The sequence below is a fragment of the Schistocerca nitens genome, chromosome 8 (assembly GCF_023898315.1).
Source record: "Schistocerca nitens isolate TAMUIC-IGC-003100 chromosome 8, iqSchNite1.1, whole genome shotgun sequence".
Taxonomy (NCBI): Eukaryota; Metazoa; Arthropoda; class Insecta; order Orthoptera; family Acrididae; genus Schistocerca; species Schistocerca nitens.
In genome coordinates this window covers 441,603,896-441,630,460 of record NC_064621.1, presented here as the reverse complement: position 1 = coordinate 441,630,460, position 26,565 = coordinate 441,603,896, and the positions used below count along the sequence as shown (strand labels likewise).

The 26,565-nt window shown below is 42.8% G+C and overlaps 1 protein-coding gene and 1 non-coding gene across 2 annotated transcripts in view; one reads left to right on the top strand and one right to left on the bottom strand.

The window, feature by feature from the left end:
• The window catches only part of LOC126199600 (uncharacterized), a 1,222,178-nt gene that overhangs the window by 593,048 nt on the left and 602,565 nt on the right, over window positions 1–26,565 (top strand). The window lies entirely within an intron of this gene.
• On the bottom strand, window positions 21,519–21,593 carry Trnat-ugu (transfer RNA threonine (anticodon UGU)). The gene has a single exon. It is a non-coding gene; the product is annotated as a tRNA-Thr (tRNA).

Sequence of the window (26,565 nt, the reverse complement as noted above, 5' to 3'; positions counted from 1 at the left end):
CCACTAGTCTACACAGTAAAATACACACTTGAAAACAAAAACAAAGACTAGATTAATTTACTGTTTATCAGACAAGTGCTGCTGCTGCTGCGCTTCCTCTTGGCTCGGCGGCTGCCGCTGCACTTTTCGCCTTAAAATCCTGTCGGGTAATTTTAGAGAACCAGAGTTCGAGAATGACCGTGTGGCTCCTATGCTGTCACCGTCGCACATTGCGCGAGGGAATCGTGAGAAGGAAACAACGTAAAAAGCTGTGTGGATTGCTCCTTGCTCAGTAATCAAACGCAGTGAGACAGAAAATCCTGACACTGGTACGATGTGTCCTTCGCCATATAGCATACAGGGTGACTCATCTGCCGCTGCCTATGGGTTTTGTGCGACCCGCAATGCCTTTATAAACTACGCGCGAGATTTTAATATTGTCCCGGCCGCTATTTCCAAACCATTATTTCTACAGAAAAATTGAACAGCACCCTTTTTGTAGGAAATTTAACGTAGTTAAGTTTTGTCTTGGGATACGTTCTCGCTGTACGCCACAGTTCTCGAGTTATTCAAGAAAAACGCGTTAAAGGTCACTTTGTACATTTTCCTTTAATCAGTCGAAAACTACGTCCTCTAACGAAAACGTATGCTAGTACAAAAATTAGCTACAGTACATTTCCTACAAAAAAATTTCCTGTTCATTTTTCCTATACTAGAGAATATGATAACCATGCACGTGTTATTTGAAGGCGTTGCAGTTTGCATAATACCAATAGGTAGGAGCAGTTGTAGTACTCTATTTATTGACTTGCGGAGCATGTACGTAATCGCATATGTACGCATATAATATAGGGATGTAAGAGCAAAAATAACCAACTACTTTTTTCTAGCATATTTCTTTCTATTTGAGCGTGTAGTTTATCTTTCGATGTTGCATGTGTAATGAGGGGTAATTACCTGAGTCGTTCTCACACGCTTATAACGAGAGACGGGTGAATCTGTTACAGCCGTAAATTACATACGTTTTGTTCGGGTCAACACAATCTGAACGTACATCGTTCAGTACAGCACGAGAGGTGACCAAAGTTTATCAGCTCGAGAAAATCAGCCGGTTGTCATGAAACCCGATGGTAACGTTAACCCTTCTCTACATGCTCACAGTTAACCCTTCTCTGCGTTTTGACACTTCAATGCGACACATTTTTCCCAACAATGGATGAACTGGCAGAGATCTTCGTTCCAGAAATCAGCATTTTGACTGTCCGACTAGAAAACCACCTAGGCTGAATAAATGATTGCGTGTCAGATAATTCCAGAATAATGATTAAATAATTCTGGAAATATCTGATACGTAATCGTTTTTTCGGTCGAGGAAAAAAAGAACAAGTCAACGGAGGCCAAGCAATTCTGGTGAGACGAATTTGATGGTCGAAAGAAGCAGCATGTTTTACTGTTTGCCGTGCAGAATGAGTTGATTTGCTGTCGTGGGGGAGAAAACCGCCTTGGACTGCTTTGCACGACGGTTCGTCTTGACAGCACACAGTAATCTCGCCAGCAGCTTCCGGTCGCACGCTCCTGTGACGGTTTGCCTCTTACCAGCCTAGTCTGACAGGACCACACCATAAAAGTCCCAAAGAACTCTCAGCCGCACTTTGCCCTATGATACGTGAATGTTGGTGTCTTTCTGCGGTGGTCAATCCACAAGTTTCCACTGCTTTCTGTGCTTCTTTATTTCTGGTTCATAGTGATATTACAGGCAGAACTCATCCCTATTGATTACGCGGCTACGGAAGCACGGTTTTATAAAACATTGCTCGTGCCAAATACACCTTCCCCATTTCTCACATGATATACTGAGAACCACGGATGAAGGGCAACAGGCAGACATCATATTTCCAGATTTCCGAAATTCATTTGTGGCAGTGCCCCATTGCAAACTGTTAATAAAGGCACGAGCGTATGGAATAGGTTTACAGAGATGTTAGTGGCATGAAGACTTCTTAAGTAACAGAACTCAGTATATTCTCCTCGACAGCGAGTGTCCATCAGAGACAAGCATATCGTCAGGAATTCCCCAGGGAAATGCGACAAGAGCGCTATTATTTTCTGTATACATAAATGATCTGGTGGGCAAGATGGACAGCAGCCTGCAGCTGTTTGTTGAAGATGCTGTGGTGACCTGGAAGGCGTCGTCGTTGAGCAACTATATAAGGATACAAAATGACTCAGACAAAATTTCTAGTTTGTGTGATGAATGGCCAGCCAGCTCTAAATGTAGAAAAATTTAAGTTTATGTGGATGAGCAGGAACAAATAAGCTCTTAATGTTCAGATACCGCGTTAGAAGTGTACAGCATGACACAGTTGTGTCCTTTAAATATATGGGCAAACGTTGCAGAGCGATATGAAATGGAATGAGCACGTTGAGACTGTGGTAGGGAACACGAATGGTCGAGTTCAGTTTATTGGGAGAATTTTAGTACAGCATGGTTCATGTATAAAAGAGACCGCATAAAGGACGCTAGTGAGATCTATTCTTGAGTACTGCTGGAGTGTATGGAATTCACACGCAAGTATTAAAGAGATGCTTCGGGAACTCGAATGGGAATTCCTGGAGGATAGCTTTTTTTTCGAGCAACACTATTGAGAAAATTTAGAAAATTGACATTTAAAGCTGAGAACGATTTTACAGCCTCAAACCTGCATTTCGTGTAAAGACCACAAAGATAAGGTACTAGATATTAGGGATCATACGGAGTCATCCGCACAGTCGTTTTTTCCTCGCTCTGTTTGCGAGTGGAACAGAGATGGAAATGACTAAAGCTGGCGTCATGAAAACAAGCACTACAGTGTCATCTCACTGTCCTACAGCGTGTAAGTTAGTGATGATTTCCAATTTCAGTTAAAATTCTGATAAAAATATTACCCATCTCTATTATTACTCTTGACTGCGAAGAAATGTTTTCCAAAAGAAAATGCTTGCCAAATGCTACAAATGAAGCAAGCAAAATGGAAAACAGACTTCTAAAAAGTGAGGTAGGCACAACGTTCAAAATGGCTCAGCAGGAATGTCCGAGAGGACAATTGCAAGTCTTCAGGAGCATGCATGACCAGAGAAAAGATAGATAAGACCTGTAGGAAAATTAAAGAGCTCTTCGGAGAAAAGAGAAGCAGGTATATCAATATCAAGAGCTCAAATGGAAAACCAATGGTAAGCATAGATGGGACAGATGTAAGGTGGAAGGAATATACAGGGGACTACACAAGGAAATTGAAGGTAACGTTGCAGAAAGGGAAAAGAAAGTAGATGAAGATGAGATGGATGGAAAGATAGTGCGAGAAGAATGACACAGAGTACTGAAAGACTTGAGTCGAAACATGGTCCTGGTTAGACGACAATCCATCAGAACTGATGATATGCTTCTACTAACGTTACAAGAATTTTGAAGAACAATTTTTTTTTTAATTCGACCTGTGAGAAAAACAGAATCACTGTTATTTTTGGTTTGAACATGATATATGAACATTTTCAAAGTTCAGAGATGCGTGTGATACATACTTTATCGCGGAAACATAACAGTATTTCGAGATAAGAAATAAAATCCTGTAAGAGGTGTGAAACTGTTCCGCCTATGTAACGAAATATCTTGCCGCTGACGAATTCGCGTTCTATTGCACCTTGTAGAAACATACAACGAGAAAGTTGTTAAGAAACCTATGAATTAATTTTGGGAACGTCTGAGACACGGCTGTTGTATAGTGTCACGTATGAACGCACCTCATTTACAAGAGTGTCTGTGCGCGACAGCGTGCGTGTAGTTGTGTATGTCACCGCCAGAGTTTCACTTCCGACGGCTCGTCTTAATAAACCGATAATTTGCACCTCTTACTGGCCTTCCGTCACTTTATCCATCACCCAAATCGCCGATATGCGCTGTGCGAAAAAAATAACTGTTGGTACTTTCAGGCCAATATTTCCATTTAAAATGAGCAAAATCTATTTTCTCGTGTGGTTTTGTGAAATCAGAAGTTTTATCGAAGTATACTACAAGACTGCTGTCCTCAGCACGCAGTAAGTACATTGTAAATAAAACTTCGTTGTTATTGCTGCAATGACTCTGCATTCCGTTAACAATTTCTGGAATTAAAACCGAGTGAGCGGAGAAGACAAAGAACGGAGGTCTCTGAGCCAGGGTAATTAATTTTTTTCACGGAGAATACTTTGTATTTCTCTAGCTGTTGGATAATCTTCTCTGTCTTCGTATCGATATAGTTCTATACACTAACGTCTTGTCAAAATCGTCAAATTCCTTTAGTTTCCATTTTCATTTATATCCCTTTCTTGGAGAAGCAAAACACGTGCTCGCGTCAAGAGATTCTGCCGATGTTATTGCATTGTTAGTACGGAATACAGTCGATCCAGAAATGCAAGGTTTTGTTGTCATTTTATGAGCTTGCGCAAAATTTATACTATTCCTGACATTTTCACTGTTGGCCAGATTAGTAAATAAAAAAGAAAAATCATCAGTACGTTCGATACGAAAGTTTTAGATCGTTTTCGAATGACGTTCCGCCGTCTAGGCAGAGTAATACTACGTGTAGGCCCTTGTTCCTGAATTTCGCTCACTACCACACACACGACAATGCACCGTTTCACGAAAGACTGATCCCACACATGAACACACGATATGATCGATGAACGTTGAGCGCGATGAACGTTGATCTGGTGCTCATCTGCTGCACTGTTAACGGCGACCTAGATGTACGTGCGGCAACAAAGTCATGAGCTAGGCAAATCATAGCGCTTAGCGGCGCCGGAATGCAGGGAGCGGTGGTGACCTTGCGGTGTCCAATTTCTTGACGGCCTCTCTAGTGCTGGTACAGGGTACCCTCCGGCACGCGCCTTACGGTAGTTTAGGAACATCTATGTAGATGCAGACGTAGTCTGGAATGGCCTGGCGTAGATGCAACATTTCCGCTTGCCGCTATTCGGTGGATTTTTCGAAAAGGTTTCAGCATTCGCAGGAACTAGTAAGGACGTTCAGAATATCGTGCAAGGCATTGAAAACTTACCCATGGACGATTTTCTCTTTGTACGCTTTCATCTAGATTACGGCACACAAGTCTTAGCGCATCAGCGCATCCACTTCTCTTGCGCTTTTCGGTTCTTCAACAGAGACGGCTGTCTCTTCTTTCTTCGTCATTCACACTTCTTTCACTTGTTTGACGACATGGGAAGCCTCTGCGGTTTCTAATCGCTGTGTTATATTACGGTGCGTTGTTTTCATGCACTTCCATCAACGCAGCATGGATGGTTGTTGCCTTGCTTCCTTTCAAATGCAACAAAAGAATTACCATACCACACCACACCACACTTCTATTTATTAACAGTCTACACCACTCTGTTTCAGCTCCTCTAACGGCGCGCTGCGGTACTGTAGCGGACGGCTTTCACATTCAGTAGGAGTGCACGCGTGTATCTGCAAACAAACAAAACAAATAATTATCTAAATTTATTTTTTCGATATGATAATTAAAACTTCATAACTTCATCTCGTATCTAACACAGCCTCACTCGCAGACGAAAATCTGGTAAAGAACCGTATTCGTATCTCATATATCCATGTTCAAGTTTTTCATGAAAGCTTTTCGTGCTGTTGGCACTTTGCATTTTATATTGTCTTTACTTCTGCCATCGAGCAAGGTGTCGCAGAGAATTAGTATTTGGGAGGACGACGGTTATGTTCCCCCTCGGTCCATCCAGATTTATGTTTTCCGTGGTTTCCTAAATCACTCCAAGCAAACGCCTGCATGGTTCCTTTGAAAAGGGCACGGCCAAAACACTGCAGGGACATACCTAGCTGCAGATTTAGGTCTCATGTGATTTCCCTTCGTAGACTAAGGTGAACGCCGAGATGGCTCTGTCAGTAGGGATACAGCTGATTTCCATCCCCAAGCTTTGTCTATGTGATTTCGTGCTAAACACGCAGCGTTCTCGTAGTCGGTAATACGTGAAGAGATACTGCTTCATTCAGCATCTTCGGGAACTGCGGTAACTCGTGATGCGTGCCAGTGCAAGCGTTTTTGCAAAGAAATTCATGAAAATGCAGAGAAACAAGTGTTAGCTACATGATTAAAATATACTCAGTCGTGTGTTTTTCTTAACTGATCGATTGAATTTAACCTTAATTCTGAAGTTAAACATTATTATAAATATTGAATAGACCTTTCAGCAATCAGTTTTACTTGGTGGCAGTGCCTCTCTTGGTTTGCACCGAGTGTATTGTCAACTGAAGGCGGCAAGAGAACATAACGATACCGAACCCTATGATTTATCTGAAAATGCACAACAGAATCTGATTAAATGACTTCGGTGCAACTAATCAGGGAAGGAATTTCATTGACGGCTTAAAACAACATTTTTCGAGCAAGGATAGCTGTCTTCATTAATCAAAGGAGGTGGAAAGGAGCGGTGAAATGAATGTAGTCGGAAAGACTAGAAAATCGTACTCCATGAAAAGGACATTTATTAAAACGACGTGTTCTCTTCTCAAAGTTTAGCAGCATTTAACAAGCAAGATTTACATTACCTTCGTGGTTCCGTACAATATTTAATTTCTTAAACAAACAAAGGATGACTCCACGGAAGAGGTCGCACACGGTTGCTCTTGTGAACCCAGAAAAAGCTGAGACACTCTGTACGGCAGTGGAGGCGAAGATAAATTCGCCAGTTATTCCTACGAATTGGGCGTGATCCCTAGTGAGATAAGCCTTTACATCCTTACATTTGTCCTCTAGGCATCCCTGCTTAGCCATTTTCCACTTCCTGACGATCTCATTTTTGAGACGTTTGTATTCCTTTTTACCTGCTTCATTTACTGCATTTTTATATTTTCTCCTTTCATCAATTAAATTCAATATTTCTTCTGTTACCCAAGGATTTCTACTAGCTCTAGAAGGCCAAGGCAGCTAGTCGAACGCCAGTTTTCTTTCTCCTGATAAAGACGTCCTCTTGAGTAGTCCCTGCCCGGAGATCCGAATGGGGGACTATTTTACCTCCGGAATATTTTACCCAAGAAGACGCCATTATCATTTAACCATACAGTAAAGCTGCATGCCCTCGGGAACATTTACGGCTGTAGTTTCCCCTTGCTTCCAGCCGTTCGCAGTACTAGCACAGCAAGGCCGTTTTGATTAGTGTTACAAGGCCAGATCAGTCAATCATCCAGACTGTCGCCCCTGCACCTACTGAAAAAGCTGCTGCCCCCCTTCAGGAACCACACGTTTGTCTGGCCTCTCAACAGATACCCCTCCGTTGTGGTTGCACCTACGGTACGGCCATCTGTATCGCTGAGGCGAACAAAAAAGCGACCATCATTTTCAAACAAATAGAGCCTGGATGTGTCCGAAAACACTACCTGATGCCACTCCTGTGCACAGCGACCTCGTTCCATACACCGTTGCCATCTAGCATGTTTCTGCACATTCGTCAATGATAGGAGGAGAAGTGGACGAAGCGCAGGTATCCCATGCCATAATAAAGTGCTTCGGCAGTGCAACGGGTATGTGCAGAATGGTTCACGGCCGTTGGTGGGGAGGCTTTCGTGCAGACAGAGGGAGTGGCTTCGCAGTGGCTGCATTCGCACAAGAATTACAGCGCCAACTCAAGGCCTCAGTGTGGGATGGTGCTAGGGAACAACCACAAATTTTACTACTTTAAGTGTCTCATTTCCTAATCTAATTCCCTCAGCATCACCCGACTTAATTCGACTACATTCCATTATCTTTCTTTTCCTTTTGTTGATGTTCATCTTATATCCCCCTTTCAAGACACTGTCCATTCCGTTCAACTGCTCTTCCAAGTTCTTTGCTGTCTCTGACAGAATTACAATGTCATCGGCGAACCTCAAAGTTTGTATTTCTTCTCCATGGATTTTATACCTATTCCGAATTTTTCTTTTGTTTCCTTTACTGCTTGCTCAAATACAGATTTAATAACATCGGGGAGAGGCTACAACCCTGTCTCACTCCCTTTCCAACCCCTGCTTCCCTTTCATGCCTTTCGATTCGTATAACTGCCATCTGGTTTCTGTACAAATTGTAAATAGCCTTTCGCTCCCTGTATTTTACCCCTGCCACCTTTAGAATTTGAAAGAAAGTATTCCAGTCAACATTGTCAAAAGCTTTCTCTAAGTCTACAAATGCTAGAAACGTAGGTTTGCGTTTCCTTAATCTTTCTTCTAAGATAACTCGTAAGGTCAGTATTGCCTCACGTGTTCCAACATTTCCACGGAATCCAAACTGATCTTCCCCGAGGTGGCTTCTACCAGTTTTTCCATTCGTCTGTAAAGAATTCGCGTTAGTATTTTGCAGCTGTGACTTATTAAACTGATAGTTCGGTAATTTTCACATCTGTCAACACCTGCTTTCTTTGGGATTGGAATTATTATATTCTTCTTGAAGTCTGGGGGTATTTCGCCTGTCTCATACATCTTGCTCACCAGATGGTAGAGTTTTGTCATGACTGGCTCTCCCAAGGCCATCAGTAGTTCTAATGGAATGTTGTCTACTCCTGGGGCCTTGTTTCGACTCAGGTCTTTCAGTGCTCTGTCAAACTCTTCACGCAGTATCGTATCTCCCATTTCATCTTCATCTACATCCTCTTCCATTTCCATAATATTGTCCTCAAGTACATTGCCCTTGTATAAACCCTCTATATACTCCTTCCACCTTTCTGCCTTCCCTTCTTTGCTTAGAACTGGGTTGCCATCTGAGCTCTTGATATTCATACAAGTGGTTCTCTTCTCTCCAAAGGTCTCTTTAATTTTGACCAGAATGAATGGCCACGGACCAGATTTGACAGCGATATATATACTCCTTCCACCTTTCTGCTTTCCCTTCTTTGCTTAGAACTGGGTTTCCATCTGAGCTCTTGATATTCATGTAAGTGGTTCTCTTTTTCCAAAGGTCTCTTTAATTTTCGTGTAAGCAGTATCTATCTTACCCCTAGCGCTCGTCTTTTTACCTACTTGATCGCCTGCTGCCTTCAATACTTCACCCCTCAGAGCTACCCATTCTTCTTCTACTGTATTTCTTTCCCCCATTCCTGTCAATTGCTCCGTTATGCTCTCCCTGAAACTCTGTACAACCTCTGGTTTAGTCAGTTTATCCAGGTCTAATCTCCTTAAATCCCCACCTTTTTTGCAGTTTCTTCAGTTTTAATCTACAGTTCATAACGAATAGATTGTGGTCGGAGTCCACATCTGCCCCTGGAAATGTCTTACAATTTAAAACCTGGTTCCTAAATCTCTGTCTTATACCTTCTAGTACCTCCAGGATTCTTCCATGTATACAACCTTCTTTTATGATTCTTGAACCAAGTGTTAGCTATGATTAAGTTATGCTCTGTGCAAAATTCTACCAGACGGCTTCCTCTTTCATTTCTTATCCCCAATCCATATTCACCTACTATGTTTCCTTTTCTCCCTTTTCCTACTCTCGAATTCCAGTCACCCATGACTATTAAATTTTCGTCTCCTTTCACTACGTGAATAATACCTTTTATCTCATCATACATTTCATCGATTTCTTCATCATCTGCAGAGCTAATTGGCATATAAACTTGTACTACTGTAGTAGGCATGGACTTCGTGTCTATCTTGGCCACAATAATGCGTTCACAATGCTGTTTGTAGTAGCTTACCCGCACTCCTATTTTTGTATTCATTATTAAACCTACTCCTGCCTTACCCCTATTTGATTTTGTATTTATAACCCTGACCAAAAGTCTTGTTCCTCCTGCCACCGAACTTCACTAACTCCCACTATATCTAACTTTAACCTATCCATTTCCCTTTTTAAATTTTCTAACCTACCTGCCGGATTAAGAGATCTGAAATTCCACGCTCCGATCAGTAGAACACTCTGTAAAGCACGTTGGGTTACAACAGCCGTATGTGGGCGAATGTTATCCTGTTGGAAAATACCCCCTAGAATGCTATTGATGATTGGCACCACAGCAGATCGACGTACAGTTTTGCGTGGGATAAAAACGACCGTGCTCCTGCTCTCATATGAAATGTCACCCCAGACCATAACTCTAGGAGTAAACCCAATGTGGTTGCAGGCCTCGACTGGCCTCCTCCTAACCAACACACGGCTTTCATGGCATCGAGACAGGGCCAGCTTTCATCAGAAAACACAACAGATTTCCACCCTGGCCTCCAGTGAGCTCTTGTTTGACACCACTGACTTCGCAAATGGCGGCGTTCCGGAGTCAGTGAAATACACGTTTAAGGGCTTCTGGCTCGGAGCATCCTTGAAGTAACCGATTTGTAACAGTTCGGTGTGTCACTGCGGTGCCAATTGCTACTCAGGTTGCTGATGTAGATGGAGTACGATGCGCCAGAGACATAAGCCGAACACGGTGGGCTTCCCTCTCAGTAGCGCTATGTGGCCGTCCGCAGCCCTGTCTTCTTGCGACCGTACATTCTCGTGACCAATGCTGCCAGTAGTCCTGTTCAGTTGATACATTTCTGCTAAGTCTTTCTGCAATGTCGCAGAAGGAACATGCTGCGTCTCGTAGGCCTATTACACGGCGTCGTTCAAACTTAAGTGCTGATAATGGCGTTTTTGCCGCTTAAAAGCGTTATTGACTAACATCAACTCCTCACGTCCTATCTCAAAGGTAACTAACGCTTACTATCGTTACAATGTGTATTTAAAGCAAACCAGATTCGCATCCTAGTAGTGTATGATCAAATTTGAACAGTCATCAGGCAACACATTTCAAACATTGCCACACATATTTCATCCTTATCTCTAGCGAATTTCGCCCTGCAGTTTCATCTGAATTCTGAGGAAACATGCAGTGCTGCTATAAAGTTATTACCGTTTCGAGAAAAATTAATGTCCACTGCTCTACACCATACGACTCTAGAGTAGCTGTCAAATGTATCTGTGGTATTCAGACGTGTGACATTATATTAAGCTCCGTAACGCGATGTGGTTGACCACTGAACAAGGGAAATGAGAGACAGATTGCGCTTCACACTTTTAAAGTTTTTAAGTTAACTAATTACAGGAAGTACATACCAACAGATCGTTTTCAGACGTTTCTACATGCTACTCCTCCTTCTCGTTACTTCTGTCCCTAGCGGTTGTAAGGGTGTCTTATTCCCACAGAAGGTTTTTTTAATGATTCAGTATCTATCAAATTTGGTGTTCCTAAGTTATGTTTTTATGCCACGCCTTTTCACACCAAACCCTCAGAGGTAGAGCGCTACGGGTGTATTATTCTCAGAGTAAATTGCTATAGATGGCAAGTGATACTTGTCCCAATTTTGGTAGAATTTCCTTCAGGTGTTACAGATATATGGTGATACGTCACCGTCTTTGCACACATCCCCCACTCCCCTGCTCAGAACTCTACGGCTGCAACGTCATCGTGACTGTCATCAATAAGTCTACCTACAAGAAACAATGTAGGTTTGATACTGATGTCAGTCGTTATAGAATAATTTTACATGTTACGTCTTCCTATCCTTACCACTTGGGGTAGTTAGGGTATATTATTCACAAAAGATTTTTTTATAAAAATGATTTACACATACACAAAATTTGATTGAAATTGATCAACAAGTTTCTGAATTAAGTCTCTATGTCAACCCTTTTCAAGCCCCCCGCTAAGTGTGGATGGTGGTTCTTACCCCACAGAAACCTTTGCGGATGTGAGCACAAAAATTCACCAAAAATTTAATTGTAGCCGAATGAATAGTTGAGGGGCACACAGACAAGCAAACAAACATTCAGGTAGTAAAATCAGAACCCTTCTATGATCACTTTGTTGTTCATCTGTCTGTCTGTCCGACTGTTAAAACTTACTTTTCTCGGGATTGATTTGAAGTATCACGTTGGAAATTCATGCCAGATTCTGCGGTTTACGATTCCTAGGCGGTCTAAACAATTTTAGTTTCCAAGTCAGTGCAATCAAAAGAAATGGCCAATCCTTTTACTCACAAATTCACTCTTGAAACCCTAAAGAGTACTTCTTATTGCACTAGAATCTTGAAATTTGGCAAGAATCATGATTTCACAGCACAAGTAAAGGAAAAAGCCAGAAAATTCTTAACTTGTAATTGTATCACACAAAAATATTTTTTTTTCCATTACAAACTTGCGTTCGTAGTCCGTCAAAACCCTCAGGAACTATTGTAGAGGTTTCAAAAAAATGGTTCAAATGGCTCTGAGCACTATGGGACTTAACTGCTGAGGTCATCAGTCCCCTAGAACTTAGAACTACTTAAACCTAACCAACCTAAGGACATCACACACATCCATGCCCGAGGCAGGTTTCGAACCTGCGACCGTAGCGGTCACGCGGTTCCAGACTGCAGCGCCTAGAACCGCTCGGCCACACCGGCTGGCTGTAGAGGTTTCGATCTGGTTTTCACTAATAGGTAAAGTGATTCAAAAAATAGGTTTGTGTGTAGAATTTAGAAATATTTCGTGCTAATTGGTTGAGTTACGATGAAGTGAATTCCCCTGCCGGTGTGAAAACGATGTATTTGCCATACGGCCACCCAAGTTCCGCTCCATACCAGCGATGGAACCACAGGTCCTTTATGAACTGGTCTTTCTACATACAAAAATTCCCTGACAGTCTATGCCTTTGACACGTATAGCATCTGTAATGTTCAAAAGCAAAGCAATACCACTGGTAATTGAAGTAATACTGGTAACTGATGCAGGGCTGCAGTTCCCCTATTTGGAATGAGGTTCTGATATCCCATAAAATATCCATTGAAGCGTTCCACAGAACAGTTCGACATTGCGTGACACCAAAAGTCCTATGACCGGCTGTAGCGTTTCCTAGTCTCGGGATTTCCCTCAAATCTTACCAGTAACCGCAATGTCGCGTCCCGGCACAGCCTCACTATACCAGAATGAAGTAAGTGCGAACTGCATAGCGCAATCGGGACGTTAACGACAATGGGTTGGTTATACATTGCTGTCAACCTTTATATCGGAGATGAGAGGGAGAGAATCCCCTTGGTTTGAAGCAAATAATTTTCCTGAAAATAGGTTACAGAATTGCAGTAGGCAGAAAAGATTGGTTAGTTTCTATCAAGTTTATTCTCACATATACTTATGTGAGGTGTTGGACCATAAGCCCATCAGTAAGATTCAGTCTATTTATTCGGATTTGCTACTTCAAAGGTAATTGCTGGTACATATAAGAAACAAGTACAAAGCAATCACTTGTTCTTGGTTAGCACTGAAATCTCTCTAAGTAATTGAGACAAAGACTAACAGCCTCTGTTCAACACTATTCCAATGAAACTCTAAAAATCCTACTTGACCTGCAGTTCCTGAGTGTCCACCAGAGTCTATCACCGTCTTCTCGTAGTTGAAGTCTTTATCAGCTGTATCGGCTGCTATGGGTCTACTCGGCCCCACTGGCGTCTCGCTGCGAAATCTCCAAACTGCCGGCACTGGCTCTGAATCTGCATCTGAATCTCTGCTTCTAGCTATTCCGCTGCCGGGTCTTTTATTTCGTTTCTCATGTACTTGGGTGCACACGAGTTAATTTGTTTCACACGACCCTTTCATTTATAAGTGATCGGATTGCACAAGAATGCCTATGGCTCCACACGACACTCTCGTTTCTAATTGGTCGGCTTGCGCAAGAATGCCTTCGGTTCCACACGACACTTCCGTTTCTAGCTGCACACAACTTAATTTGGTTCCGCACGAGTCTTTTCCAGAAGTGACTGACTCTCTCTCTTCCTGTACTATCGCACTGGTGTTTGCATCTTCCATCGCGCAAGTTTGATTCATGCTGCTTCCTCTGGCAGGAAGTCAAACATTAAGTTATTTGATCAACAAGCAATACTTGGCAGCCTCCGCCGCTTATCTTGTCCCTACGTCCTGGTGGACTATTTCTTAATGTCGGACCGAGCGAGGTGGCGCCGTGGTAAGACACTGGACTCGCATTCGGGAGGACGACGGTTCAATCCCGCGTCCGGCCATCCTGATTTAGGTTTTCCGTGATTTCCCTAAATCACTCCAGACAAATGCCGGGTTGGTTCCTCTGAAAGGGCACGGCCGACTTCCTTCCCCATCCTTCCCTAATCCGATGAGACCGATGACCACGCTGTCTGGTCTCCTTCCCCAAAACCAACCAATCTTAATGTCGGCTGGCTGTTTGCCTATGGAGCCTGGACTCTTATTATGGTCACAAAAGCAAGAATAAAAATTAAAATTTTCTACGTTCACAACAGCAACGGTGATGACAGCAAACGAAGCCAACGCATCTGCAGTTGACAGGTAGCATAGTATGTTAATATAACTTGATAAAATTAATAAAAAACACTAAAATTAATAAAATAAATGAAAAATTACAATAGCAAAAGCGAAATTACACAAATTGGCTGGTTGCCGCTGTTATTACGTCACCTAGTCTACATACAAATCTTAGTTGGTCCACTTTGTTTTTGAGGTTCCGTCATTTTGGGCGGGCTGTAAATAAGCAACAGAGCTGCACGTCGAGCGGCTCGCAGCGCTCCGAATGGAGACGGCTGTGATTGGCAGGCGGGCGCAAACAAAGCCAGTGTTCCGGCGCGCAGGCGGCCCGTGTTGTGACGGGCGGCGGCCCGCAGTGGCTGCCCGCACCGCTGCTCCGCAGCGCTGATTCACGGCCGCTCGGAATAGCCGCACAGTTTAGGCTCCAGCCAACGTTCGACGTCGCTGTCGCTAGAGACGGAGTAGAGTTGTAAAACTACCGTACGCTACTGTAGACTATCATAAGTAATCGTAGACTACGGCAGTTTTCCTAATGGCCTTGCCCAGTTAAGATCGTAACCGCGTTACCCGTACGTTAGGTGTGTGTTCCATACCTACCAGGCGTTATCTCATTTCGATCCCTTTGTCTGTGTATGCGATCAGTGTCTTACTAGATTCCCTTAGAAACCGGAAGCGGTGAACTGTCTGGAAACTGCTATGTTTAAGACTCCGTAACCTATGAAATGTTCAACTTCCAAATAGTTACAATCCTCTCTCTACTTAAAAATAAACAGTGTGTATAGAAAAACAAAAACTGTCAATAATTAATTCAGGTATTATTCGAAAATTATCGATTTGTCACGTGAAACAGGAGGATATTGTAGTACAAATTAAAAGACAAAGCTCTATCCTAAAAAAGTAAACTTAAAAAAAAATGCAAAACAGAAACATGCCAAACATAGCTTTAATTCTTCGTCAAGCTTATACAAAACATGTTTCTATTATTCATAAAGAATTTTCACACTTATCAGTAATAATTGGAACTCTTTCCTTTGATCAAGAACGTCCTGCTGAGTACAAAACAAAAACAATAATTACACAGATTTTTTTGTGTTTGTCCACGTAAACTATACTTGCATCAAAAGTAATTACTTTCCTTACAGAAAAGCACGGAAGTTAGATGATCCGCTAATTTTTATTACTCATGCAATGCAATTCATATTTTGAAAGAATATAAAATACACAATGGACTAACACTGAACGATGTGCGGTTCTAATTATGTGCAAAAAGCAAAGTGAAATCATAGGTACCCAGTTTCTCTCTCACGCATTCAATTAAGTTTCTTTCCCTAGTTGTGCTACCAATACTACCGGTAAACCTACTACTTACTTCGTCAGTTACGTACTGTAACAAATCTACAAAACCATAGTTTTCGTACAGCGCAACTCCAAGTTGGAGTAACGTTTCAGTCGAGGAAGGATGGAGGAACCAGGCCACAAGGACTGTGTAACAAAACCACGAACCATTCCTTGACATCTGTCTACATCTATCTCTTTTCTCCTTTCCTTATCTTTATTTCACTTCCCCGCGAAGCGTCGGGCTGGCAGCAGATAAAATCGCTCTCCACCCAAAGAATACACAGACAGAAAAAATGGTTTAACCATCCTAGTACCACTAGAGTCAGTATGACCCCACAACTACATTTGACATATACATCCCCCTTGTTTTCAAAAACAATTACTTTCAAAATATATATTTTTCTCTCTCTGTGTCCAATGTTATTTTGTCAAATTTTATATTTAGATCACATTACAATCTATAAATAGTTTTTGGTCTCAGTACCACTGGGGTCAGTATGATCCCACTCTAAACAGTTTTCTCGTTTCTAGAATGTAACATTATGAAAATAGAATGATGAGTGTTGCTGAGACCTTGTAGTCAAGGAAGGCAGGATTCGGTTAAGATTGTGGATGGGGCCGTAATTAGTTACTATTGGTTCCCTTTTGCAATTACACACATTTGTTTTAAAATGGCAATTACAGACTCAGCAATAAATAAGAATATCACACATTATTAATGAAGGGATAAACAACTGTGAAATTAATAGTGCTTTCAGTGCGTTACAATTTACCAAATGAACATAAAATACAGACACAGCAAATACTGTTTTAAAAACAATCCAATGTGATCCCAATTAGAATTTTAAGGCAAGTAACCACAGTCATGGCTGGAAGGCCTCTAATGCCAAGAACAGCAATTATAAAAAAAATAACAAACATACTGTAAAACAGTAATACAATAGCAAGGTTAATTTAAAAAGACAGGCAACTGATGACCAAACGGGTGAGACAAAATGATGGCAAACTTGGTAGCACAACCATTTAAACCTGCCGTAACGCCAAGAATGGCAATTACATAAAAAATTTAGAAACATACAATAAAACAGCAAATACAATAATTAAACACAAGGGCCAGTCACAGACGGTGTACCAGGAATCGACCTCTGAGTGGGTCTGGCAAGAAAACACTTTCGCGAGCGTTGAGAAAGGCAGCCAAGAGTTGCATTCACTTCGCAAGATGGTAACTGAGACTAGTGGCAGTCTAACAAATGACTAATGATAATCTTGCTGAGGCTATCTGACGACCAATAAACCAAATGCAAGATGTAAAAATACGCCAAAGGCGGAATTGGCGGTCTGGACTCCGACCGCAGAATACTGTGCTTAGGAAGCCCGCAACGAGAAAGGAATCACTACCACCAGAGTGGAAGAATCGCCAACCAACCTACAATCAACAAAGCTGTCAAAACTACACGTCTCACCGGACAGCAGGCGCAAGGCGAGGAAACGTACACTGCCGTTACATACACTAACCCCCAGGGCAGGTAACTGGGGCGTTAGCGGCCACGAGGCAGGAAATGTACCGCTGGTTGAACAAATAGTGACAAAAAGTCCAGGAAAGCTAATCAGATCCGCCAGCCATTTATTGTCGTTGAGCTATGTACTGCTGTAATAGTTTCTAATTATGAATAGTTTTGTAACAAGAAAGAAGAGGAAAACCGCTTTTGATTCGACCCCTAGCGTCATGGTAAGTTAAAAATTGGCTAAAATTTGGAAACTATTGCTCCTGAAGAAAGGACGTCGCCAAAGGGAGGCGGGAGTCTGGGGACTCCGGACCCAAACTATCACGTAAATGAAATTACACGCTATCTAGTGGCCGTGTAGTGAAATTCAAATAGATATTTCCATTTTCAGTTATACGACGAAAATGGGATATGCACTATCGATAGGCAACAATGCCATCGACATATTTAAACTAGCGATATGTCGACAACACTATCGGCTATGTCCATCCCTATTTTAGACAAGACCAACTACTGTCCGTTGTTTTGACATATTTGGGCTCAGTTGTTGACTAGTTCAGTTCTTACTTGCAGTTGAATTTAATTTAAGTGCTGCCGTTTATTGTCGTTGAGCTATGTATTGCTGTGATAATTTCCAATTATGAATAATTTTGTAATAAGAAAGAAGAGGAAAGCCGCTTTTGAGTCTTCCTCTAGCGTCATGGTAAGTTAAAAATATTTATGCACTACTATAATACCCATTAACTATGTATAGCAGTTTAATGTTAGTAATGGAGTCGTTATTTGGAGAGCGATAGAGCTCCAGGGTTGCAAGTTTTCAATACTTCACAACGCAGCGAAGTGGTAAACATTATAACAAATAACATTACATTAAAATCTGTGAATAAAAATACACTTGGATTTACCTGTGTCGCCCGAAAATCGTGTTGATAAACAAAATTATCGCCCAAACGGTGATGGTTGCATTTCTTTAAATATCTGCTCGAAATACCATCGTTAGTAGCCCAAATGGCAAAATGTCAACTAGTTTGGACACCCAGGTGATGCTCAGTTACGAAAACCATTTAACTTAAGGATCGATGGGGAGGGGTTTGAGGAGAGCAGCAGAGGTATGTGATGACAGCACATTTTATAGTTCGTTCGTTTCTAAAACATTTTTTCAACAGGCTGCTTGAATACGTCCGAGACTACTGCGCCTTGCACCCCTCACCCCTTTTCGTCCAAAATCTGATGATGCTCTTGTACTACTATAATAACCGAAGCAAGGAATTCCATTCACAATTAAATCTTAAAATATACATACATTCATATGCACAATTAAGGGAAAATATGGAATGTCATAATTCCATCTTTTGTTGCGCTGCGGTTTATTTTATTTTAAAACAATGTACAATAATCTGTTTTTTTCCAAATTCTCCACAGATCGGGGTAGCTCTAAGCGTTGAGGCGCTGAAGTAGCAGTCCCTGGATCCGGAAAGTGAGGCGGTTCGACTCCATCAGTTGTCAACCTTGAAAATGGTTTTCTGTGGTTTTCCATCTTTCAGTGTAGGCAGATGCCGAGGTTGGTTCCTGTATTTCGAATTCTTTTCTTTCCTGACGGATTCTAATTTCCTTAAAGATTCAGCGTCTCCGCTTAAACGAAGAGAGCTTCATCGAAGGCGAGGCGAACATCCATTCCAAAGACGTACTGATATATCATGTCTTCAAGTTTTACTATAAGAACGACGTTCTACTGTGAAATTGTCTTACTTGTAATATCCTAGGAACAGTGAGTCCAACAATCACAACTGCCACGTATTTGTAAATAAACGTCATGTAAACGACAACTTGTATTGTACATCATAGGGGACTTTATTAGCATCAAAGACTGTATAACCATATTATCATGAATAAATACGAACTCACGAAGTCACATACATTACAAATCTAGTTGAAAAAAATGCGTGAATCAATGTTAAGATCCAAAAAGTCTAGGTCACATACTTATTTTTGCCGTTTTGTTTGATATACGTATAAGTTTGTTTGCTATAGTTTGAACTTGGCTGCTGCAATAATAATTTTAATAAAAGTTCTTGATCACTTAATAACGTTGAAGACGTTTAATTAAATTAAAGATACGTAATAAAATCTGAGACTGAACTGAGGAAGTTAGAATGTTTTGATGTGCTGCAGGAATTCTGAGTTGGCCGAGCGGTTCTAGGCGCTTCAGTCTGGAACCCCGCAACCGCTACGGTCGCAGGTTCAAATCCTGCCTCGGGCATGGATGTGTGTGATGTCCTTAGGTTAGTCAGGTTTAATTAGTTCTAAGTTCTAGGGGACTGATGACCTCAGTTGTTAAGTCCCATAGTGTTCACAGCCATTTGAACCATTTTTTTATTTCTGAGTTCGTATAATATTGTATAAGTTAATTACGAGTGGTGGTAATATTAAAACAAATAATTCCTTCGTAAATTTGGAGTTGGAAAATTAATTAAACGAAACCATGTGATTCTGCTTGGAACAATAACAAAAAGCGCCGTATACTACCTGCAGAATTTTCCGTGGCAAGGGAAAGAACTGCAGCTTCAAGTCTCACCGAATTCCAGGAGCCAGTTGCAATAGTCTCCTACTGCCCAAAAATGGGCTACGACAATGGCACTGCTGAGTACTGTGCATTTCAAAGAGTAAACAGGTGAAGGTGAAGCAGAAAAACCTCTTATATTCCTAGTCTATAATGCAATTAAGTCGGATATAGACACAACGGACAAATTAATCATGACCTACACTACGTAACATATGACAAAAAAATGGACCACGAATATTTTTTTATAATATTTAGGATATTAGTGTTCTCAACGCGTTTCTAATTTGGCTTTAGTTAAACCAATACTGGAAGAAAGAAAGCAACAATAAAAGAGTTTACTCTGGAACGGGAAACGTCTCTAGTGCAGAAAAACGGAAGTCGACTCAGCAACTTCCTCAGTTTCCTCCTCCTCTTTCAGGACAAGTGCAAAAGTGGGCAAAACATGGACGGTGGTTCCTATGCAAACGTTCTTTGGATAGAAAGAGCATAAGATGCTTCTCTTTTGTCTATAAACAATGTTCAGTGTTGCTTTGTTTTAAATGTTTAAAATCAAAGATAGCTTGTAAATGTGCTTAATCTGGGTGGTCCATTGATAGTGACCGGGCCAAATATCTCACGAAATAAACATCAAACGAAAAAACTACAAAGAACGAAACTCGTTTGTGACTGTTGCAGCGCCATCTATCACAAAGCGAAAAAAGTGGTCCAACTAAAACATTCATATTTCCTTACGTACTACACGAATAAGTAATAAAAAATGGGGGTTCCTATTTAAAAAAGCGCAGTTGAAATCCGTTTGACCTATAGCAGCGCCATCTAGCGGGCCAACCATAGCGCCATCTTGTTTCCCCCTTCATGTTGGCAAGTTTCGTTCTTTGTAGTTTTCTCGTTTGACGCTTATTCCGTGAGATATTTCGCCCGGTCACGATCAATGGACCACCCTGTATACATAGTTTTCTTCTTTTTAATTAACTAATGTATGTCTTTGTGGTACTTCATGAAAATAAATGAAACGCTGCCAATATATCCCTTGTAAATTACTTGCGGTCTTTATGACCTCAGCAGCATTCAGTGAAACAAAAAAATCCAGACAGATAAAAACCCTTCTTTGGTCTAACCCCACGCAAGGCTGCAGTGACATCTCGTGGCAAGCCTCTTGACGGCCTGTCTCCACAAAGCTCTGTCTTGGGTGCGGTGGCTTCCTTGCTGCGAGCCCATCGCGGTCAGGCTCTTAATTTGGTCTATCCATCGCAATGGTGCACGTCCTCCGTCTTGGACCATCGACTTTTCCCGCTATAGTTGTTCTTTACATTACCTCTTGCCTTCTGGCAATGTGGCCAAAATATTTCCACTGATTCTGATTGACAAAGAGTGTCTTGTTCCGATGCCTTCCTGCTTCAGGATCATTAATTCGACGTGCTGTCCATGGTATTCGAAGACATCTTCTATAGCACCACATTTACAGAGCATCAATCCTTCGAAGATCCGCCGTCTTCATCGTCCAAGTTTCTGCTGCATAGATCACGATACGGAAGATTAGAATTCAGAAGAGCGTGAGCTTTGTCTTGGCAGTGATGCTGGTGTTCTTCCAGATGCGGGCCAGTCGAGCGGTCGAGATGCGCGTACCGATGTCACGCTCGCAATCTCCGAGACCAGCGACAACAGATCCTAAATACTTGAAGCGACTGATGACCTCTTAAAAAGCAATTCTTGTCATGTCTTCTGTCATCAGGGCGATCTACAATCATCACTTTAGTCTTTGTAGTTAAATAGACACCCTAGCTGCAAGCAGGCGTTGATACACTTCATTGGGGACATGTTGAAAATGTGTGCCCCGACCGGGACTCGAACCCGGGATCTCCTGCTTACATGGCAGACGCTCTATCCATCTGAGCCACCGCGGGCACAGAGGATAGTGCGTCTGCAGGGACTTATCCCGTGCACGCTCCCCGTGAGATCCACATTCCCAACATGTCCACAACACTACATTCGTAGTGCGCCTAATAGATGTTTGCCCATCATACTCATTACTCGTGGCAGATTAATCTACCAAGTCCCGTACGAGTTCGGGCATAGCGTGTGCGTTCGCACAAGAAGGTCAAAGGCCGGGAACCCATATTTTTAACTATATATGACGGTAGTATCTGTTCCCGAAAGAACAGTTACCGTCGATGACCATGCAGCTTTGCTAGAACTGAAATGATAATTAAATAGACACCCTAGCTGCAAGCAGGCGTTGATACACTTCATTGGGGACATGTTGAAAATGTGTGCCCCGACCGGAGCGCACAGTGAGCATTGTAACTGGGGTTGGAAAGAAGGGTCAACAATGGGAAGGACTGCATGGTTAGTGAATGGGCGTTGGTTGAAATTCCGGCGAGAAGAGGATGGATAAGGCCTGAAGGTGCATGGTAGGCGAGGTATGGGTGTAGTGGTGCAGCAAGGTACCCGAACTGGTGATTAGGAGTGGGATGTTTGGTAACAAGTCTGGGTTTTCTTACTAAAGTATCGATCCGAAGGTGTTCCAAGAAGCGAAATAGATGTGGGAATTGCAGAAGTCTGCATAGAATGCGAGTTGGGAAAGATAAGCGGATGCGGTAGGTGAGGCGGAGTCCATGTCTTCCCAGGATTTCAATGAACTTGTAGAATTTAGGGGAGGCGGGGATCCCGTCAACGCTGGATCGTATGCGAGATTTAGAATGTTTACATCTATCTTCTTCCTCCTCTTCTTCTTCTGTCCGCAGCTCGTGGTCGTGCGGTAGCGTTCTCGCTTCCCGCGCCCGGGTTCCCGGGTTCGATTCCCGGCGGGGTCAGGGATTTTCTCTGCCTCGCGATGACTGGGTGTTGTGTGATGTCCTTAGGTTAGTTAGGTTTAAGTAGTTCTAAGTTCTAGGGGACTGATGACCATAGATGTTAAGTCCCATAGTGCTCAGAGCCATTTGAACCATTTTTTTCTTCTTCTTCTTGCATATCTATCTATTCTATACATATTATAAAGTCCCCCGCAGAGGTTTCTTTCTGAATGTTTAGGACAAACTCAAGAACTGATGTATGAATTTTGATAGAGTTTTCACTGAAAGAGAGACTGATTCACGAGGAAAGTTTGTGTACATACTCGTAATTCATTACTGACAAGTAGTAGTGAGTGTGTAATATATGTACTGTTACCTGCACTATATTTCACTGGCATTTGTAGTGACATATTGTGGCTACGAACTGGCCGACTATATAGGAGGCGGTATCTGGCGGGAAAAGCAATAAAGTCAACAGCCGCCGCAATTCCAGGGAACAGCAGAGCTTGACCACAATCTAGGACAGACTTGATGGTCTAGCGATAAAGTGCGCGACTGGAAACAAAGTGGTGGGATCGAATCCTGGTCGGACGCCATTTTTTAGCCTGCATTTTAACCTAGCTCTCCCCTCTTAATGACGTGTAAACTGAGAGAAACAAGTGGTTTCAGATTTAACTTTAAACTGTAGGTCCCTTTCCCCGGTTGCACACCTGAGGCAGGTTAGGGACTCAAAAGTTGTCAAAGTTGCGTCCAATTGGAAGAACTGCACCAGGTCATTGAGTCCCTGGAAACTATTATTAGCAGAATTTATACATCTTTATACACACTACGTGATAAGAAGTATCCCGACACCTGCCTGAAAAGACTTAAAAGTTCGTGGCTCCCTCCAACGATAATGCTGGAATTCAGTGTGGTGTTGGCCGACCCTTAGCCTTGATGACAGTTTCCACTCTCGCAGGCATACGTTTAATCAGGTGCTGGAAGGTTTCTTGGGGAATGGCAGCCCATTCTTCAGGAGTACTGCACTGAGGAGAGGTACCGACGTCGGTCGGCGAGGCCTGGCACGAAGTCTGCTTTCCAAAACGTCCCATACGTGTTCTACAGGATTCAGGTCAGAACTCTATGCAGGCCAGTGCATTACAGGGTTGTTATTGTCATGTAACCACTCCGCCAGAGGCCGTGCATTATGAACAGGTGCTCGATCGTGTTAAAAGATGCAATCACCATCCCCAAATTGCGCTTCAACAGTGGAAAGCAAGAAGATGCTTAAAAATCAATGTAGGCCTGTGCTGTGATAGTGCCACATAAAACAACAAGGGGTGCAAGCCCCTCCATGTAAAACACCACCACGCCATAACACCACCTCCTCCGACTTTCACTGTTGGCACTATACACGCTAGCAGACGACGTTCACTGGGCATACGCCATATCCACACCTTGACATCGCATCGCCACAATGTGTACCGTGATTGGTCACTCCACACAACGTGTTTCCACTGTTCAATCGTCCAATGTTTACGCTCCTTACACGAAGCGAGGCGTCGTTTGGCATTTTCCGGCTTGATGTGTGGCTTATGAGCAGCCGCTCGACCATGAAATCTAAGTTTTGTCACCTCACGCGTAACTGACATAGTACTTGCAGTGGATGCTGATGCAGTTTGGAATTCCTGTGTGATGATCTGGATAGATGTCTGCCTATTGTACAGTACGACCCTCTTCAACTGTCGGCAGTCTCTGTCAGTCAAGAGACGAGGTCGGCCTGTACGCTTTTGAGCTGTACGCGTCCCTTCACGTTTCCACTTCACACTCACATCGGAAACAGTGGACCTAGGGACGTTTAGGAGTGTGGAAATCTCGCGTATAGACGTCTGGCACGACACCCAATCACCTGACCACTTTCGAAGTGCGTGAGTTCCGCTTAGCCCCCCCCATTCTGCTGTCTCACGATGTCTAATGACTATTGAGGTCGCTGACATGGAGTACCTGGCAATAGGTGTCAGCACAGCACCCAATATGAAAAACGTATGTGTTTTCGCGTGTCCGGATACTTTTAACCACATAGTGTATCCTTTTCTTCTATAAGTTTATGAACGTATGCTTTTTGGCGTGTCCGGATACTTTTAATCACATAGTGTATCTCCTTCTTCTATACATTTATGAATACCCCAACTTGATATTTCTGTCCGTATGTAAAGGCTAGTCTCAGAAACTACTGTAGAGATTTTAGTACAGTTTCCACTGATAGATATCCTGATTTGTAAGGAATATTTCATGCGAATTGGCTGATCCATGATGAATTGAAGCTCCCCATTACTTTTTTCTGTCTGTACATCTCAGGAAGTATTGTATGGAGTTTGATATTATTTTCACTAATAGACACATTGATTCTCGAGAAATGTTTGTGTACAACATACATACCATAAACAAGTCGTCCAGCTCTAGATACTTAGTGCTTCCTGTGTGAATCTGGAGCAGGTCGTTAGTAACAAGTAACCTACAGAGCACAAGTTATATAATGATAGCAACCAAAAGAAGGACAACAGCACTGAGGAGCAGGAGAAATGAGATTAACGACAAACTTAACATTAAAACTGGGGACCACGAAGTGTACAAGGTGAAGGAGTCTTATCTCGGGAGCAAAGCAGTGCGTGACTGAAGAAGCAGGGATGCCATAAGAAGCAGACTAACACAGGGAAAGAGCTCACTGCCCGCGGAAAGAAAAACTGTTGTCAAACATAGAGCTTAATTGCAGAAAGATATTACTGAGAATGTGTGTCTGAAGCAGGCCACTGTGTGGAAGTGAATCGTGGATTGTGGGAAAGTCAGAAAAGAGAAGAGTAAAAGAGCTGGATATGCGTCGCTACTGAATAACGCTAGAAATTAAGTGGACCGATACAGTAAAAGATGAGCCGACTCTCTACAGAACTGGCAAGGAAAATATAACTGGAAAACAGGGTGACAGGAGAAGTGTCATGGCGCAAGAAGACGACTTTTATGGTAATGGAGGAAATCACCATGGGCCCCAATCAAACCAGTCAGGAACACGGAGACATACATCCAGTTGCTACCTTCCACCCCCCCCCCCCCCGCCCCTAGCCAATGCAAAAAAAAGTACTTAGTGGGTTTCTTCTCATGACACCAAATTAATGCATGCAGCAACCATGCAGGGTGACAACGTTCCCACTGCAGCATATCCCCTGTCTTCCTGTTTGCACTGACTCCACATGATCAAGCGACACTGAATTAATGTGATGCTTGAAGTGAGATGATAGTTTTTCGTCACAGGAAGGCGACTATCATAGCTCCTTTAATTCACCGAGGTGAGATGAAGACCTGTCGCATGTCACACTCAATGTTTGGCACTGTCCATTAGCGTACGGATTCCTTCTAGGCCAAAATACTACTAATTGAAGCATGCTGCGGGGTGCTGGGGGATGAGTGAGTAGTGGTGACAGCCCGTGAAGCCCAGTACAAACACGGATAACAGTTACAAATGACTTTTGTTGACTTCAGTGCACGATGGAATGATGCAGGCATGCCTCTCCTCGTTGTCTCTACCGGGGGTGATGAACAGCAGTTGACGTCTGCGGCGCTATGTGCTGTGCTGTGGCACCTTTACACTCGGGGACGGCTTCTCGACTCTGCACGCAGCCATGTTGACGGCGTGAGGAGTCTACTATGTGCCGGGTTCAACCCACTGTCCTTGGACGGGGATCGGATGGTGGCTGATGCTGTGGTGTCGAGATCCGCTAGATACTCAGCTTTTGAGGCGGCTGGCTGGGTCAGCAGGTTGGCGGGTTGTGGCACCAAGCCCTGTGAAGGGCCCGTAGCACACAATTGTTTCACTACACCTGGCATCTAGACATGCTGCCCGAAACACACGTGCCCTGTTGTGGTGACACCGCCCTGCTGGCTACTTATTTCGAATGACATGCCAGCACACGGCTGATCAGGGATCTAACCTCATCTCATCTGTTAGCAATGATATTAAGATGTACAGCACTCTATACAGCTCCTGGACAAAGTGTTAAGAAAGTAGATCTTCAGGCTAGTCCAAACTTCCAGTAATTAAATAGTTCCCTTTT